Source organism: Panthera onca, chromosome B1 (assembly GCF_046562875.1).
Source record: "Panthera onca isolate mPanOnc1 chromosome B1, mPanOnc1 haplotype 2, whole genome shotgun sequence".
Taxonomy (NCBI): domain Eukaryota; kingdom Metazoa; phylum Chordata; class Mammalia; order Carnivora; family Felidae; genus Panthera; species Panthera onca.
Window position 1 is genome coordinate 109469944 of NC_138342.1, and position 17689 is coordinate 109487632.

Genomic DNA, 17689 nt, shown 5'->3' on the forward strand with positions numbered 1-17689 from the left:
GAAGTTTTAATAATGCAGGGCTATTTCAAGAAGCAAGACATATCTCAAACCTATAAGCTTACACCTAGAGAACTAGAAAAAGAACAAACAAAGCCTGAAACCAGTTTAAAGAAGGAAATAATAAAGATTAGAGCAGAAATAAATGAAATAGGGGTGCCTGGGTGACTCGGTTAAGTTTCTGACTTCAACTCAGGTCATGATCTTGTGGTTTGTGAGTTCAAGCCCCACTTTGGGCTCTGTGCTGACAGCTCAGAGCCTGGAGCCCGATTCAGATTCTGTGTCTCCCCCTCTCTCTGCCCCTCCATTGCTTATGCTTGTCTCTCTCTGTCTCTCAATAATAAAAAAAATTAACGTTAAAATTTTTTTTAAAAGAAATAAGTGAAATAGAAACTAAAAATAAAAAAAATAGAACAGATCAGTGAAAACAGAAGCTGGTTGTTTGAAAAGATCAAGAAATTTATAAACCTTTAGCCAGACTAATTTAGAAAAAGAGAGAGAGAGGATTCAAATAAATAAAACAAAATTAGGGGCGCCTGGGTGGCTCAGTCGGTTAAGTGTCCGACTTCAGCTCAGGTCATGATTTCACAGTTTGTGAGTTTGAGCCCCGCATCAGGCCCTGTGCTGATGGCTCAGAGCCTGGAGCCTGTTTCAGATTCTGTGTCTCCCTCTCTCTCTCTCTCTCCTCCTCCCCCACTTGCACTTTGTCTCTCTCTCTCTCTCTCTTTCTCTCTCCAAATTAAATAAACATTAAAAAATTTAAAAAAACAAAATCAGAAATGAAAAAGAGAAATAGCAATCAATACCACAGAAACATAGATTAAGAGAATATTATGAAATATTATATGCCGACAAATTGGACAACCCTAGAAGGAATGGATAAATTCCTAGAAATATATAACCTCCAAAAACTGAATCAGGAAGAACTAGAAAGTTTGAACAGACTGATTATCAGCAATGAAATTGAAGCAGTAATCATAAAATTCATAACAAACAAAAATCCAGGACCAGATGGCTTATAGGAAAATTCTACTGAACATTTACAGAAAAGTTAATACTTCTCAAACTATTCCAAACATTTTTGGAAGAGGAAGGATAGCTTCCAAATTCATTTTATATGGCCACATTAACTTGATATCGAAACAAGACAAAGACATTACAAAAAAAATGCAGAGAGAAAATTACAGGCCACTATCTCTGATGAACATAGATGTAAAAATCCTCAACCAAATATTAGCAAACAAAATTCAACAGTACATGAAAAAAACATACATCATGATCAAATGGGACATATTCCTGGGATGTAAAAGTGACTTGTTATTCACAAAACAATCAATGTGATACATCACATCAACAAGAGAAAGAATAAAAACCATAAAAATATTTTAATAAATGTAGAAAAAGCATTTGAGGTGTGGCTGGGTGGCTCAGCCAGTTAAGCATCTAACTCTTGATTTTGGCTCAGGTCATGATCTCACGGTTCATGGGTTCAAGCTCTGCATTGGGCTCTCTGCTGTCAACACAGAGCCTGCTTCAGATCCTCTGTTCACCCCCTCTCTGTCCCTCCCTAGGCTTGGACTTTTGCTCTCTCTTTCAAAAAAAAAAAAAAGACATTTAAAAAATTATTGAAAAAGTTCAGAGCATTGACATTAACCTTGACTGGACTTAAAAAAAAAAAAAGCAGTTGATAAAGTACAATATCCATTTATGATAAAAAGTGTCAACAAAGTAAGTTTAGAGGGAACATACCTCAACATAATAAAGCTCGTATATGAAAAACTCACAGCTAACGTCATCCTCAATGGGGAAACACTGAAAGCCTTTCCCCTAAGGTCAGGAACAAGAGAAGGATGTCCACTTTCACCAGTTTTATTCAACATGGTATTGGAAGTCCTAGTCACAGCAATCAGATAACAAAAAGAAATAAAAGGTATCCAAATCAGTAAGGAAGACATAAAACTTACTATCTGCATATGACACGATTGATACTATATATATAAAAAACCTGAAAGACTCCATCAAAAAACTATTAGAACTGATAAATGAATTTCAAATCTGTTGCATTTCTATGCACCAATAATGAATCAGCAGAAATGGAAATTCAAAAAACAATCCCATTTACAGTTACACCAAAAATAATAAAATACCTAGGAATAAACTTAACCAAAGGGTTGAAAGGCCTGTACTCTGTAACTTATAAAACACTGATGAAATAAATTGAAGATGACACAAACAAATGGGAAGATATTCCATGCTCATAGATTAGGAGAACAAATAATGTTAAAATATTCATAATACCCAAAGCAATCTATATATTTAATGTAATTCTTATCAAAACATCAACAACATTTTTCACAGTACTCAAACAAACAATCCTTAAATTTGAGTATAACCAGAAAAGAATAGCCAAAGCAATCTTGAGAAAGAAGAACAAAGCTGGCGGCATCACAATCCCAGATTTCAAACTATACTACAAAGCTATCATGATCAAAATAGTATGGGACTGGCATAAAAACAGACACAGAGATCAATAAAGCAGAATAGAGATCCCAGAAATCCACATTTATAAGGTCAATTAATCTACAACAAAGAAGGCAAGAATATGCAATGGGAAAAAGTCTCTTCAACAAATAGTGTTGGGAAAAGTGAACAGCTACTTGCAAAAAGAATGAAACTGGATCCGCCTTCTTAATCTATACACAAAAATAAATTTATTTATTTATTTATTTATTTTTTTACACAAAAATAAATTTAAAATGGATCAAAGACCTAAACATGAGACCTGAAACCATAAAAATCTCAGAAGAGAGCATAGGCAATGATTTCTCTGACATTTGCTGTAACAACATTTTTCTAGATATGGCTACTAAGGCAAGGGAAACAAATGCAAAACAGACAATTGGGACTACATCAAAATAAAAACCTGCATAGTAAAGGGAACAACAAAAATAAAGACAACCCATGGTATGGGAGAAGATATTAGCCAATGACATATCTGATGGTTATATATATAGATATATAAAGAACTTACACAACTCAACACCAACAAACCCAAATAATCCAATTAAAAATAGGCAGATGACATGAACAGACATTTCTCCAAAGAAGACATGGCCAACAGATACCTGAAAAGATGTTCAGAAGCACTTATCATTGGGGAAATGCAAATCAAAACAATGAGATATCACCTCATACCTGTCAGAATGGCTAAAATGAAAAACATAAGAAACAAGTATTGGTGAAGATATGAAGGAAAAGGAACCTATGTGAACTGTTGGGAATGGAAACTGGTACACCACTATGGAAAACAGGATGGAGTTTCCTCAAAAAATTAAAAATAGAATTATCATTATGATCCAGTAATTCTACTACTGGATATTTATATATATTTTATCCACTACTGGATATATATATATATATATATATATATATATGTATATGTATATATGACACAGAATATTACTCATCCACAAAAAAGAGTGAAATCTTGCCATTTTCCACAGCATGAAATAATCTAGAGGATATAAACCTGAGTGAAATAAGTCAGTCAGAGAAGGACAAATAACATATGATTTCATTCGTATGAGAATTTAAGAAACAAAACAGATGAACAATGAAAAAAAGACAAACCAGGAAACAGACTCTTAACTATAGAGAACAAACATGATTACCATAAGGTGGGGGTGGGGGAAGAGATGGGTGAAATAGGTGACAGGGATTAAGAGTACACTTATCATGATGAGCACTAAATAACTTGTAGAATTATTGAAGCACTATGTTGTACACCTGAAACTAATATAACATGGTATGTTAATTCTACCAGAATTAAAAAAAACCTCTCTGAACTCATGGATTTAAAAATAGTTTAAGGGGGGGGAGCACCTGGGCGGCCCAGTCGGGTAAGCATCCAACTTCAGCTCAGGTCATGATCTCACACTGTGAGTTTGAGCCCTGTGTCAGGCTCTGTGCTGACATCTCAGAGCATGGAGCCTGCTTCGGATTCTGTGTCTCCCTCTCTCTCTGCCCCTCCCCTGCTCATGCTCTGTCTCTCTATGTCTCAAAAATAAATAAAAACATTTTAAAAAATTAAAAAAATAAAAAATAAAAATAAATAAAAATAAAAATAGTTTATGGGGGCACCTGCCTGGGTGGCTTAGTTGGTTAAGCATTGACTCTTGATATCAGTTCAGGTCATGATCTCGTGGTCATGAAATCGAGCTCTGCATCAGGCTCCATGCTGACGACACAGAGACAGCTTGGGATTTTCTCTCTCCCTCTCTCTAGGCCCCTCCCCTGCTCTCTCTCTCTCTCTCTCAAAATAAATAAACATTTAAAAAGTAGTTTATATGCGGGGCAGCTGACTGGCTCAGTTGGTAGAATGTGTGACTCTTGATCTCAGTATTAGTTCAAGCCCATGTTTGGTGCAGAGCTTACTTGTAATGAATGAATGAATGAATGGGTAAGTAAGTAAATAAATAAGTACATAAGTAAGTAGAGAGAGGTACAACCATCTTAAAAATAGTTTATGTATATCAATCCATTGTAGATATCTCATATATGGTCTGTGTTTTCAATCTTTGGCCAATGGGAATATCTTTAAGTTGACTTCTAAGTCTTTTGACATGACCTTACTAGTCTTTAATAACTTATTTGCTTTCTGGTATGGCAAGATATTCAAAGCTCATCTTGCACATTGCCTGCTATAGACATAGAGCTAGCCATTCTTCCAGTAATTCTTGGTTTCTCTTAGTGGCAAATGATATTAGAGACCACTACTTGTACATTAGGAGTGCCCATTGCTAATGGTTGGGTATATTTTTCTAGGCCTTTAACATGTTTTTATTTTATTTTTGAGAGAGAGACAGAGTTGAATGGGGGGGGGGGCGGGGGGGGGCGGGCAGAAACAGAGGGAGACACAGAATCCAAAGCAGGCTCCAGGCTCTGAGCTGTCAGCACAGGGCCCGACGCAGGGCTCGAACTCACAAATTGTGAGATCATGACCTGAGCTGAAGTTGGACGCCTAACTGACTGAGCCACCCAGGCGCCCCTATTTTATTTTTGAGAGAGAGACAGAATGCGGACAGGGGAGGGGCAGAGAGAGGGAGACACAGAATCCGATCTAGAGTAAATACATTATAATTTCATATTGATACTTCCTACTTCTTCTCATGCATCTTACATTTGTTTCCCTTCTAACATCACCCAAATAGGTTTTCAGTGATTTCAACATAATTTCTCATTTGCTTTTTCCCACAATACACACCACAGATTCTGAATAAAATAACACTGTTAACAGCAATATGATACTGGAAAAAGCTTAAAGGGTATATTATTTTTGTTTTTTTCTAGCGTTTTTGACCTCAGGGTATATCCCAGCAAGGTTAGATAGCAAATTACTGTGTTTAAAGTCAGTTGAAAGCAGTTTCTGTCATTGTGTTATGACACCAAACTCAATACATAGTTAGGTTCGTTGGTTTCATTCCCCTTTCACTTTTGGGAAATTTAAATAATTTAAAATATTTGTGAGTTTCCAAATTCAATTCTACAAATAAAGATATACCCAGAAAACTCTGGCCTCTATTCTAGTTCCCTCTAACCTGTTACCTTTCTCTCTTTATAGATAACCATTAACAACATTTATACTTTAAACTTCCATCTGAATATAAGCAATATATATAAATAGCTACATTCTCTTCTTCCAACTTAGTGGTAAATGTTAGCATACTGGAGCTAACAGAAAAAATTGTGCTGTCAAATTAGACTTACATGAATAAGGAGTCTTACGCAGGTTTACTAATATGTTTGAGGTTATAAATTATTGAAAGTCTTGGGAAAGTCAGAGAGAAGTCCAGTTCACCTCTGTGGCTACCTTGGCCCTTCCTTTCTGTGTTGGACACCTTCTCTGGTCAGTAATAGATGAAGAATTTAAATGAGGTTTATAAGTGACCTCACATAACAAGAGGGCAGTTGTTTAAGTTATGGAACATCTCTATTTTATATTTAGATTGGTAAAGGGTTTATGTGACATTTTTCCAGGAGCCATGCTTATAAATCCATAGATTCTAGAAACAGTCTTGCTAAGAGAATTCCACAGTTAAGAACATTCCTCCTAGCAAATATATTTAGTTTAAGGAGTCAGTTATCAGCATGTTTACAAGGAGGTTAGACAGGGACACCTATCTTTTTTTCTTTCCCAGAGAATGTTACTTTGGTAATCAGAGAGAAACATATCACAGGCCAGCAGCTGCTGTGTAGAGAATTCGCTCTACAAAATACCTTAATGATGACCATTCAGCTTCATAAGCCTTTTAAATTTCTTTTTCCAACTCAGTTACATTTTTTCCTCCTTTTATCCACAGTTATTTGAACCTTTTTATAGTGTGTTGATGGAAGCATTTAAGTCTATGTTTCTTCTAAGGCCAAATCCACTGCCTTCTCTAATCAGTTTCTGTAAATATTCCATCTGTTGGGATATTTAATACGGCTTCCCAAAAATATTTTCTCATCCTGGAGAATCATTGTTTACATATATCTTGCTTTTTTGCTTTTTATCTAATTGTGTAAATAAGCTTACAAATCCTTTGTTACACCATACAGCTATGGAAGAGTGGTTAAAATAATGTTTGACACACCACACATCAGTTAATATTATGGGATTATTCAATTTCTTCCCAAAGAAATGACTTCTCATATACCACATTCCCCATTATAAGGTTGGTGACTAGAGTCCATTGTTCAATAAATTCTGGATCCCATTTGGTTTATTCCAGATGTTATAGTCCCGGTTTTTACAAGTGTCATGTAACATTTACCCCTGCTAGGGAAGAGGCAGATTGCTACGGTTATCTGAACATGCATACCTACCAGATAGTTAGCTCAGGAATCTGATTAAGGCATCTACCTTAGTGTTCCAATCTCCTTTCTAAACTGGAAACTGTATTTTTTGTTTTGTTTTTTTGTTAACATACACATGACCCCTTCTAATTCTTAATTCCCACAGAGATTTACTTAATTGAGTGCCACATAAGGGTATTCAATTGTCTGGTGATCTAGGACCCATTTGCTGTTGACTACAACCCAAAGTCTGTAAATATCCAAATGGTCCTCTGAGATCAGGAGACTAATTCTTCTCACACTGCTAAATTAGCAGTTCTCAACTCTGCCAAATTTGCCAACTTGCCTGTTCCTTCTCTCATCAAGGTTTTTTTTTTTTTTTTCTATCAGTATGGCACATAGCTGCCAATTTCCAAACAGTAACACGGCTCTCAAGCCAGGAACTCCTATAAGTGAACCAGTTAGCTACTTTGTCAGAGTAATGTGAGCAAGCGGGATTCTTGGAGAGCTCTCTAATTGGATCTGTGAGAAGCGTGCTCATGTATTCAGTGTACTCCCCCTCAACTTCCCACCTCAGGGTATTCTACCATATAGCATTTGTTCTGGGTCACTGAGATTTGCTATGCAGCCCTTTCTCTATTTGAGGTCTTTCTGACATAATCCAAGACATGACTGATATTTAACCTCAGAATTATCTAATGCCCTTCTGACGTGGGGGCAGTTTTGACCAATACCCAGTAAGAAGCTAGCAACTGTCTTTCAAATGGACTTTAGTGGTCAACTACCTCAGCTAGTTTTCAAATCCAAATTCAAGAAGTCTGCTGACTAGCACTATTCGACTTCTTCCAAAGGCTTCACAGCTGTAAATATGCTAGGAGATAGATATTCTTACATAATCAGTTGGATCATAAGGTCTTAGTGTGGTTCCCTGTGCCATCATCCTCTGTGAATCTTTTAATGCTTGTTTCTTCTTAGGACCCCACTTGAAATAAGACTTATTTTTGATGACTTTGTGATAAGGGCTAACACTATTTTTGTAGGAGCAATGTGATTTTGCCAAAACTCAAATAGTCCTCCAAGCTGTGAGTTTCTTGCTTGTTGGAAGGGTCTGTTAAAAGGCAATAACTTACTTCATACAGTTTGAGAAATATCTCTGGTTGCTCCAGGAATCTCTCAGATTGGACTGGACTTGAATTTTAGCTGGATTTATCAGCCATCTTCTGTCATAAAGGTGACCATGGTTTTTCACTCCTTTTGAACTTCTTTATTTGAGGAGTCAATGTAGTGCACTTAAAAATTTGCTGTTAATGGTTATGTCCAAGTACTGAGTCAGTAGATTGTGGTAATATGCCAGGAGTGTTACATATTGCTGTGGCAATACAGTAAATTTACATTGATTTCCATTACACATTTACATGAAAGGCAAACTGTGTCTGGCAGGATTCTGAACTCAGGATTGAAAAGAAGGCATTATTAATTAAATGCATATTGGCATACCAGGCCCCCTTGGCCTGTTGTACTTCTTATTTAATCTTTACCATATTAGGTGTAACTGAAATAACCTAAGAAACTACTTTGTTTGATCTTTGACAGTCTATTGTTTACCTTTAGGAACTTTGTGAAACCTTCTGGGTTTTTGTTTTGTTTTGGGTTTGTTTTTGTTTTTTGTTTTTTTGTTTTTTTTTTTTTTTGTAAGCTCTAGGCTCAACTGGGGCTTGAACTCATGACCCTGAGATCAAGAGTCTCATGCTCTACTAACTGAGCCAGTCAGGCACCCCTTGAAATTTTCTGTTTTACACTTGGTCTTAGCCAAAAGACCGAGAAGCAATGGAACTGTTTTATATGTTAGCTAGGACTGCTAAAAAAGGGAAATAATGGGAATCAAAACTCACACCTCAACCATTTCCTTAATTAGAACAATCATCCATTGTTGTCCTCCTAGAATTTTGTATTGCTTAATATTTACTACTGAGGACGATTCAGCCAATTCCAGAGGTGTTTAGCATGGCCATGAAAGTTGGGTGAAGGGTGGACTTAGTCAATATCCCCTATAAAAAGGGCAGAAGCAACATGCATCATGTTTTCAGCTACAGGACTGAACACCAAAGGGGGCTATATTTTAGTCAATAGCCATCTCCATTTTATATTCAAATTATTACACGTCTTATATGATATTTTCCAAGGATCCATACCGCATAAGTCCAAATCTAGGTTTGTTTGTTTGTTTATCATAAGCAATCTTAAACCAACCAAATACATCATGCTAAAAGCATTCAATAGATAAGGAATCTTCTGCTAGCACATATTGTTATTGTGCCAGATTTATCATGATCTAGCTTACAAGATTTGTTTGGATCATTTTATTTTTACCTAGGATATTCCCATATAAAAGAAGTAATAGATTGCTGTTCTACAAAGACTTGTGTATTTTTGCCCAAATATCTTTGATATTTCTAGGCAAGGTATTTCCTGAGTCAAAGGGTAAATGCATGTACAGTTTTACTAGAAAGTACAAAATTATACTGTATAGGGAATTCGCATTTCCACCATCAAAGTATAATAGTTTCTGTTATCCCACACCATCTTCAATGGAGTATGTTATCACACGTTCAAGATTTTGCTGTCCTGATAGTTGAGAATGGTATGTTAATTTGCATTTACCTTATTATAAGTTTGTTAGACATCGTCTTGCTCATTCTAGATCTCCCCCATTTGTCTTAGGAATATCATTTTCTCAGTTCACCTTCTAATTCTTCTTGGTTAGTTCCCTCTCTTTGCAGACTTTAAAAATGGAATTTGCCAAGACTCGATCTATAGAACTCTTCTATCTGTATATTCCCTCTCTTGGTCACCTCAGTCAATATTGTGATTTAAAATACAATATACAGTAAAACTTTGGTTTGTGAACATAATTTGTTCCAGAAACATGCTTGTAATCCAAAGCACTTGTATATCAAAGTGAATTTCCCTGTAAGAAACAATGGAAACTCAGATGATTCATTCCACAACCCAAAAATATTCATATAAAAATGGTTACAATATTGTAATAGAACACAAAAACAATAAAGAAAATACAAAATATGAAGAAAAATAAACAAATTAACCTGCACTTACCTTTGCAAACCTTCGTCGCTGCTGTGAGGGAGATGAGTGAGAAGAGGGTTATTGTGTAGGATGATTTCACTATCACTAATGGAATTACTGATATCTGTTGGCTCAATGGAATCTTTTTCTTTTCCTGCAACTTTAACAAGGAGTCTTTCCAATGACCTAGAATGAAGCAAAGCATTCCTAAGCTTACTCTTGTATGGAAAAACAAAGGACTATCCATAGGTACTTTGAAGTGACAAAAAATACACTAGTTTCAGTTGTGCACAACTTCCAATGTTCTGAAAAATCATCGATTTCTGCCAAACACTGCAGCCTAAGACCAAACATCCAAGCATGTAAGATGATTACCCACAATCCTACAGCAAGAGAGAGAGAGAGAGAGAGAGAGAGAGAGAGAGAGAAGAACCATTGGCTCAGTTGTGATCATGTGACATTCGGCATCGCATATTACTCGTATTGCAAGACATCACTTGTTTATCAAGTTAAAATTTATTAAAAATGGTTGCCTTATGGAATATTTGCAGAACAAGTTACTCGCAATCCAAGGTTTTACTGTATGTGCTAATGATTCCCAAATGTGTATCTTTATCCACTTAATGTGTGCCTGAACATACACATCTTGACATTGCCACTAAGATGTCTGATGAGCATTTTATACTCATATTGGGATATTTGCATATCCCAAACTGAACTCTTTTCAGCCACTGTACTTGATATTCCCCAAGTTTATATCATCTTAAATGGCAAGTCTTCTTGTAGTTCAGGACAAAAATTTCTTTCTCACTTGACCCACATCTAGTCCATTTTTTCCAGTCTCTGCTTTTGAAATATATCTGGAATCTCACAATTTCTTAACACCTTCATTACTACCACTCTGGCCCAACCCAATATCACCTTCCCTGGATTGTTGCAACCCTGGGTTATTGCAGTAGTGTTTGAACTGATCTCCATGCTTCTCCCTTTGCCCTGCTCCCTGCCCCCATCCAAGTCTATACTCTACACAGAAGCCAGAATTTCCTTCTTAAAAGCAATATTATCAGGGCAAAATTTACATAAAACAAATGTACTCATTTAAATGTACAATTCTATTGCTTGAAAATATCCCCTGTTCCTGTCTCTTGCCAATCTCTACTCCCATCCTCAAACCCAGGCAATAGCTAATCTATTTTTTGTTCCCACAGTTTTTCCTTTTCTAAAAATTTTATATAATTATTATCATACACTATGATCATACACTATGATCAGTTATTTGTGTCTGAGATATCACTGACATGATGTTTTTGAAATTTATCCATGTTGTTGCATGTATCAGTAGTTTATTCCTTTTTGTTGCTCATTACTATGCCATTATGTGGATGTATTACAATTTATTGATTGATTCACCTGTTGATGGACATTCTGGTTGTTTCCAGTTTCTGGCTATTTTGTATAATACTGCTATAAACATTTGTAGACAAATATTTTTGCGAACATAATTTTTTATTTCTCTTCAGTAAATGAGAGAACTGGATTATGTGGTAACAGTATATTTAGCTTCTAAGGAGATGATACACTATTTGCAAAGTAGTTTTACCATTTTATAGTACCAACATGCATGAGGGTTCTTATTGTTCCACATTCCCACTAACCTTGATATTGTCAGTCTTTAAATTTTAGACTTTCAAGTGTGGGTGTGCTGGTTTCTCAATGTGGTTTTAATTTGTAGTTCTTGACTGGCCAATGATTTTCATTATCTTTTCATGTGCCTATTTGCCATTCATATATTTTCTTTTGTGAAGTGTCTGTCCAAATATTTTGCCCATTTCTGTCTTTATTATAATTGGGCTCTTTGAAAAATATATTCTGAATATCAGTCCCTAGACAAATTTATGTATTGCAAATATTTTATCCTAGTCTATGGCTTGGCTTGCCTTTTAATTTTCTCAAATGTGTTGTAATGTCTACTCCTTGAATTCATAATACAGTCCACTGCTAGTACATTCTTTACTCTTCTATCCATAACACAGTACTTTTATTTTTGCTTGAATTAGACAATTAACTTTAAAAATTTTTTAAAATTAAAAAAATTTAGAAATGAGAAAAGTTTTTTTTGTATGTCTACCTATATATTTACTATTTCCAGCACTCTTCATTCCTTTGAAATCCAAGTTTCTTTTTCATCTGGCATCATTTTCTTCTGCCTAAAGAACTTCCTTTAATATTTACTAGGGTGTAGATAAACCTGCTTCAAAGAATTCTCTCAGAATTTTATTGTCTGAAAAGTCTTTATTTTAATTTTTGAAAGATAATTTCACTGAGCATGGAATTCTAGGTTGACTTTTTTTTCAGTATGATAAAGATGTAATTCCATTGCCTTCTTATTTGTGTAGTTTCTGATGAAGTATGCTATTTTTTTTTCTTTTGTTTGTAATGTGTCTTCTTTAATTCAATCACTCAATTTTGTGATTTTCCTTCTATCACTGGGTTTTGGGAATTTGTTTATGACTTGCTGTGGTATGGATTTCTTGGTATTTATCTTAACTGAGGTTTTGTTGATTTTCTTGGATCTCTGGATTGTAGTTTTAATAAAATTTGGAAAGCTTTTAGTCATTAATTTTTTAAAGTTTATTTATTTTGAGAGAGAGAGAGAGAGAGGGAGATTGAGTTCATGAGTGGAAAAGGGGCAGAGAGAGAGGGAGAGAGGGAATCCTAAGCAGGCTCCATATTGTCAGCACAGAGTCCAACATGGGGCTCAATCCCATGAACTGCAAGACCATGATCTGAACCGAAATCAACTGACTGAGCCACTCAAGTGCCTCACCATTAATTTTTAAATACTTTCCTGTGCCTTCCTCTGCTCAATCAAGACTGCTTTATTTGGTCACATCGGTCATTGAGATTCTATTCATTTTTTCCCCAGTCTTTTTGCTCTATGCTTTTATTTTGGAGAGTTACTATTTTGTTTTCACATTCACTGAACCTGTCATTTACAGTGCTGAATCTGCTGTCAGTCCTATCAGGTGAACTTTTCATTTCAGGTATTGTAGTAGGTACCTATTGATGCATATAAAATGACTCCCAAAATTAGTGTCTTAAAACAATATTTATTATCTCATAATTCCTATGGGTTAGGAATTTGGGAAATGGCTTAAAACTGTGTGGTTCTTACTCAAAGTCTCTCATGAGATTATGGCCAAGCTAATGACTGAGTCTGCAGTCTTATCAGAAGGCTTAACTGGAGAAGGATCTGCCTCCCAGCTAACTCAACTTGCTGTTCACACTCAATTCTATACCATCTGGGCTTCTCCACAGGGCTGCCTCCAGATATGGCTGCTGACTCCCCCCAGAACAAGTAGTCTAAGAGAGTAAGAGGGCAAGTGTGTGAACCTAATACAAAAGCTGTAGTCTTTTGTAACCTACCATCAGAAGTGATATCCCATTACTCTACCATATTGATCCTTTTGAGACTTTTTAAAGCTCTCTCTCTGCTGCGTTCTGGAAATTACTTCCAGGCCAAAAGCAAGAGTAGTTATGCATTAACTTTGTTTCCCTTTTCTTGTACTGCATGTTATCTAATATACAACATAGGGGCTTCATATATTTATCCTGTTTTTCATTCATGTATTTTATCCAGTTTATGGCAAGTCCCATAGCAAGCCCCATATAAAAGTCCCATAGCAATTATCTTTTCATAGGTACAAGCTGAAGTTCAGAGCTATGTTTTAAAATGTTAGATCATGTCACACCTCTGCTCAGCAATGCCAGTGACTTGTCATCTCAATCATTGGCCTCAATCATTTATCACCCAGACCTCATGTATATGTTTGATGTTTGGTGAAAAATTCTGTGTTAAAGTCCAGTAGACTGAGTCAAAACTGGGGCACATCTGTAACTTCTGATTTTATTTAAAACAATGTGTAGACTCAGAAAGAAAAAACAATTATGTGACATGCAAAGAAAAATATTTAACTTAGAAACCTAAAATATTTCAAAGTTACCTTGTGGGTTTTTTTTTTTTTTTTGTTTTTGTAATCTTGTGAGTCCTTCAGAAATATTTTGAATATTAAAGGTGATCAACTAATAATTACAAGTTGGCTTCAGAAAAGTAAACAAGAGTGACTGGATATAATAACTCAGATGGATTTGTGTGCAAATTATGACAGTCCTTTCTTCCTCCTTAATTACAAAGAATAAGGTTTCAAATATTGGATAGGCCTTTAGCATTAATGTATTCTATCCAAATATGAAAATATGTCTCTGTTCTCTAGATACTTTTGTACAAAAATTTTTTACCATATAATCACCTCACTCCAACTCAGATTACACAGGGTCAGAAAAATTGATTGGGTGCTTTGGAATGAATTTTTTCCATTCTCTGATCTTATGCTTCATTTCATTACAGCCAATCCTACTATACTCAAATTTGCTTTTGGGGTTCAGGGTGTTAAGGAGGGTTTCTTTGTTCTTGAAAATTAGGAAACAAACAGCCTTTTAATTAAAATATTGAATTTGAAATAATTATGATATTCCCTAATACTTTCATTTCCAATACGTAGTCTAAATATATTTTTAAACTTTGAAAGACTCTTAATTTATTTTTATTTTTATTATTTATATTTATTTATTTTTATCTTTAAAAAGATTTTATTTTTAAGTAATCTCCACATCCATTGTGGGACTTGAACCCACAACTCCAAGATCAAGAGTCTCACACTCCACTAACTGAGCCAGCCAGACACCCCAACAAACTCTTAATTTATGTTACCATTATACAGTTAGTTGCCTCACTTAAATAGGGGAAGGGGAAAAGCTTGCTTTCTTGGAGAACATTTTTTCCATTTTAGCATAACCCAACATTTAACTCCTAAAATATTAATTACATTTGCAGTGAGGCAAACAAAGTGTTAGAAGGGCAGTCAAACTTCATGTATTAGGGATAAGCTGGTGGCCTTTGAGAGTGCAGAGAATGTACAATTATGCTATGCATTGCATGTTATTTTTCATTAATGTTTTTGAAGCAGCTCTAACAATGCAGACCAAATGGTTGTGCCTTCTTTAAAGTTTGTGACTTCCCCCACCCTGCACTTGACCTTATGCTTCAGGCCATGAAGTAGTTCACTGCCTATTATTGCAGAAGTATTTTGACTAATAATTCCAATGGGATAGGTCAATGACAGTGGTTTTCAATTATATTTCTTGAAGCTTATAACAACACAGTAGCCCTGTGCTGACAGTCAAGGAATAATAGAATTGTAAATAATTACCCAAAATTTGGTCCAGAAATACAACTGTATACCCAAACAAATTCATCCTGATTTAGTACAGGGTGATACATACATTTACATATGTACCAGAAGTCTTTGTTAAAATGTACAAATACACATATGCAACATAATTGCATAACTCAATTATCCTAGCTGAACACTGTCAATTTGCTAGAATTATTTTTTGTAATACTGTATATACTTTTTAAATATACTTATAAGTTAAACCTTGGATGTTGGACTCTTCACCACCAGTAGTTCCTGCAATGGCATTTAGAACCATTTCATCATGGTGTTTTTCTAGGACATTTTTTTCTTACTGCTTTTTGCCACTAGATGGAAGAAGTAGGTTAACAAAATGATATTTTTGGTACTTCATTTAATTCTACACAGAAACAACCACAAGACTGTGTTTAAAATAATGACAGTCTCAGCATTCTTTTATTTATACATTTTTGTTACAGCATTTGTTTTCATATGAATACTGGATTTAAGAATTTTTTATTTTTAGATTTTTTTTTAAATGTTTGTACTGGTCAACTTTATTTTTGTTATTTTAAAGTATTAGAATTTCCAAAAGTAACCAAAAAATAAAATAATTGCCAGCTGGAAGAAGAGAGGTAAGAATTATATAAAGATACCGATAACAGGTATGCCACAAAGTAATCTTCACATACATTATTGTCCAAGGAAGCACACACCCAGATAAACATCAAACCTCATTCATTTAATTATTCTTTTGTGCCACAGATACTTACAGAGCAATTGGCACATTGAAGACTCTAGACTAGGTGCTGAGAAACTCACAAGGGATGACTTATAAGACTTTTATGTCTATAAGATTTTTACACTCTACAAGAGAGCTAATCAAGAGGTAAGCCATATTCATTTACGCATACATTTAGAATAAGGTAGAAATGGATAAATATGAGAAATATAGATGCAATATTTTGGACATACAGGGTAGATCTCCTCCCTTTAATCTGAGGAGATCAGGATTCTTTAGAGCCAGAAGAAACAAACTAAAATGGATCCTTGAAGTGGGAGAGGCAGATGATGGCATTTCAGTGATAGAGTCAGAGTGAGCAAAGGCACAGAGGCAAGAAATAACAGCTTAAAAAATGTTTAAAGATGAAAGAGCAGTACATTTTAAAAAGCAATTTAAAAGTTTGCATAGATAAGACATTGTAATTTATATTCTTTAGGCAGATAATAGATATAGGAAGTATCCTCACTAGTTAATGTACCATGTAGAGAAGAGTGGGCATTCCGGAAAAGTGAAATTTCAGTTTAGAAACAGATCAGTCAAGATGAAATAAACTGGAAATATGGATACTAGCCTCCATCTGATGCCAGTGTTTTATCAAACATAGGTTTACTGTGTATGTGTGCCTGTAAATTGATGGGAAGACTCTGTCATAATAGAATGATAAATTCTGACTTCTGAAGACAGCTTCCTCTGCCTTCCATTCTTCACCATTCTAACACATCCTAGAAAGGAGACTAGTGTGGTAAACAGTGTCATTTGACTCCCAAGAAGTTATTTCAATATTTAACCTTTAAGACAAAACATACCACATACGTTCATGCCTAGTAGTCTACTGATGTGAATGATCAAAGAATTCTAGTCCAGCCACTGAAGGCAATGAGCTTGAACCCTGATATTATGAGTGGCTATAAAATTATCCAGCTTTTAAATCCAACCACAGAATTTGATTTTATGACCTCCTAGCTACAGGTTAACTAAAGGTTGTGAAGTAATATTTCCTTTTTATGGTTCTGAATTCACCGCCTTGTAATTTCAGAGATCACCTTGTTCTACAGTGGGACAAACTTTATGGTATTGTAATTTTGTGTAGTTCAATGTGGATCTTGTGACTTTTTTCCCAAATTCATATTCTATATTACTCATATAATATTATTTGTATCAGTTCATCACTATTTTAGTTACTAGGAATGTATGTAGGATACCCTTATATAATTTTAAACCTTACTTTCCTATTTTGTTCTTTGCATTCCTTACAGTTAAGGCTTAATTAAAACTAAAAAAATATTGTTTTATATCTTACTGGGAGTAAAAATGTTATTTATTAAATCCTATGTAAACTTGATATATGTATGATAATACATAGGATTACTAGATTACCTAGAATAATTTTATATATTTATATATTTTATGTATTTATAATTTCAAATGAATAAATTCAGATTATAAATAGCTTCACCATTTTATTCTATAAAGGAACTTTGTATCAATAGCACATATATGCCTATATTCTTGAATTCAAAGTGGTAATCCCAGTGATTTTATTTATTTAAAAAAAATTTTAAGGTTTTATTATCCATATTTGAGAGAGAGGGAGACAGAGCGTGAGCAGGGGAAGGGCAGAGAGAGAGAGGGAGACACAATCTGAAGCAGGCTCCAGGCTCCAAGCTGTCAGCACAGAGCCCGACGCAGGGCTCGAACCCACGAACCTGTGATCATGACCTGAGCTGAAGTTGGA

The 17689-nt window shown here is 35.0% G+C and overlaps 1 protein-coding gene across 4 annotated transcripts in view; it reads left to right on the top strand.

Annotated features, from left to right (window-relative positions):
- CB1H4orf33 (chromosome B1 C4orf33 homolog) overlaps positions 1-17689 on the top strand; it is a 119957-nt gene that overhangs the window by 41769 nt on the left and 60499 nt on the right. Inside the window, exon 7 of one of the 4 annotated variants that reach the window (XM_078445742.2) lies at positions 15936-16020. The exons of the other annotated variants lie outside the window; for them this stretch is intronic. The gene's annotated coding sequence lies outside the window, so the exon portion shown is untranslated. Of the gene's footprint in view, positions 1-15935; positions 16021-17689 lie in introns of those variants that run through there. 4 annotated transcript variants of the gene reach the window in all.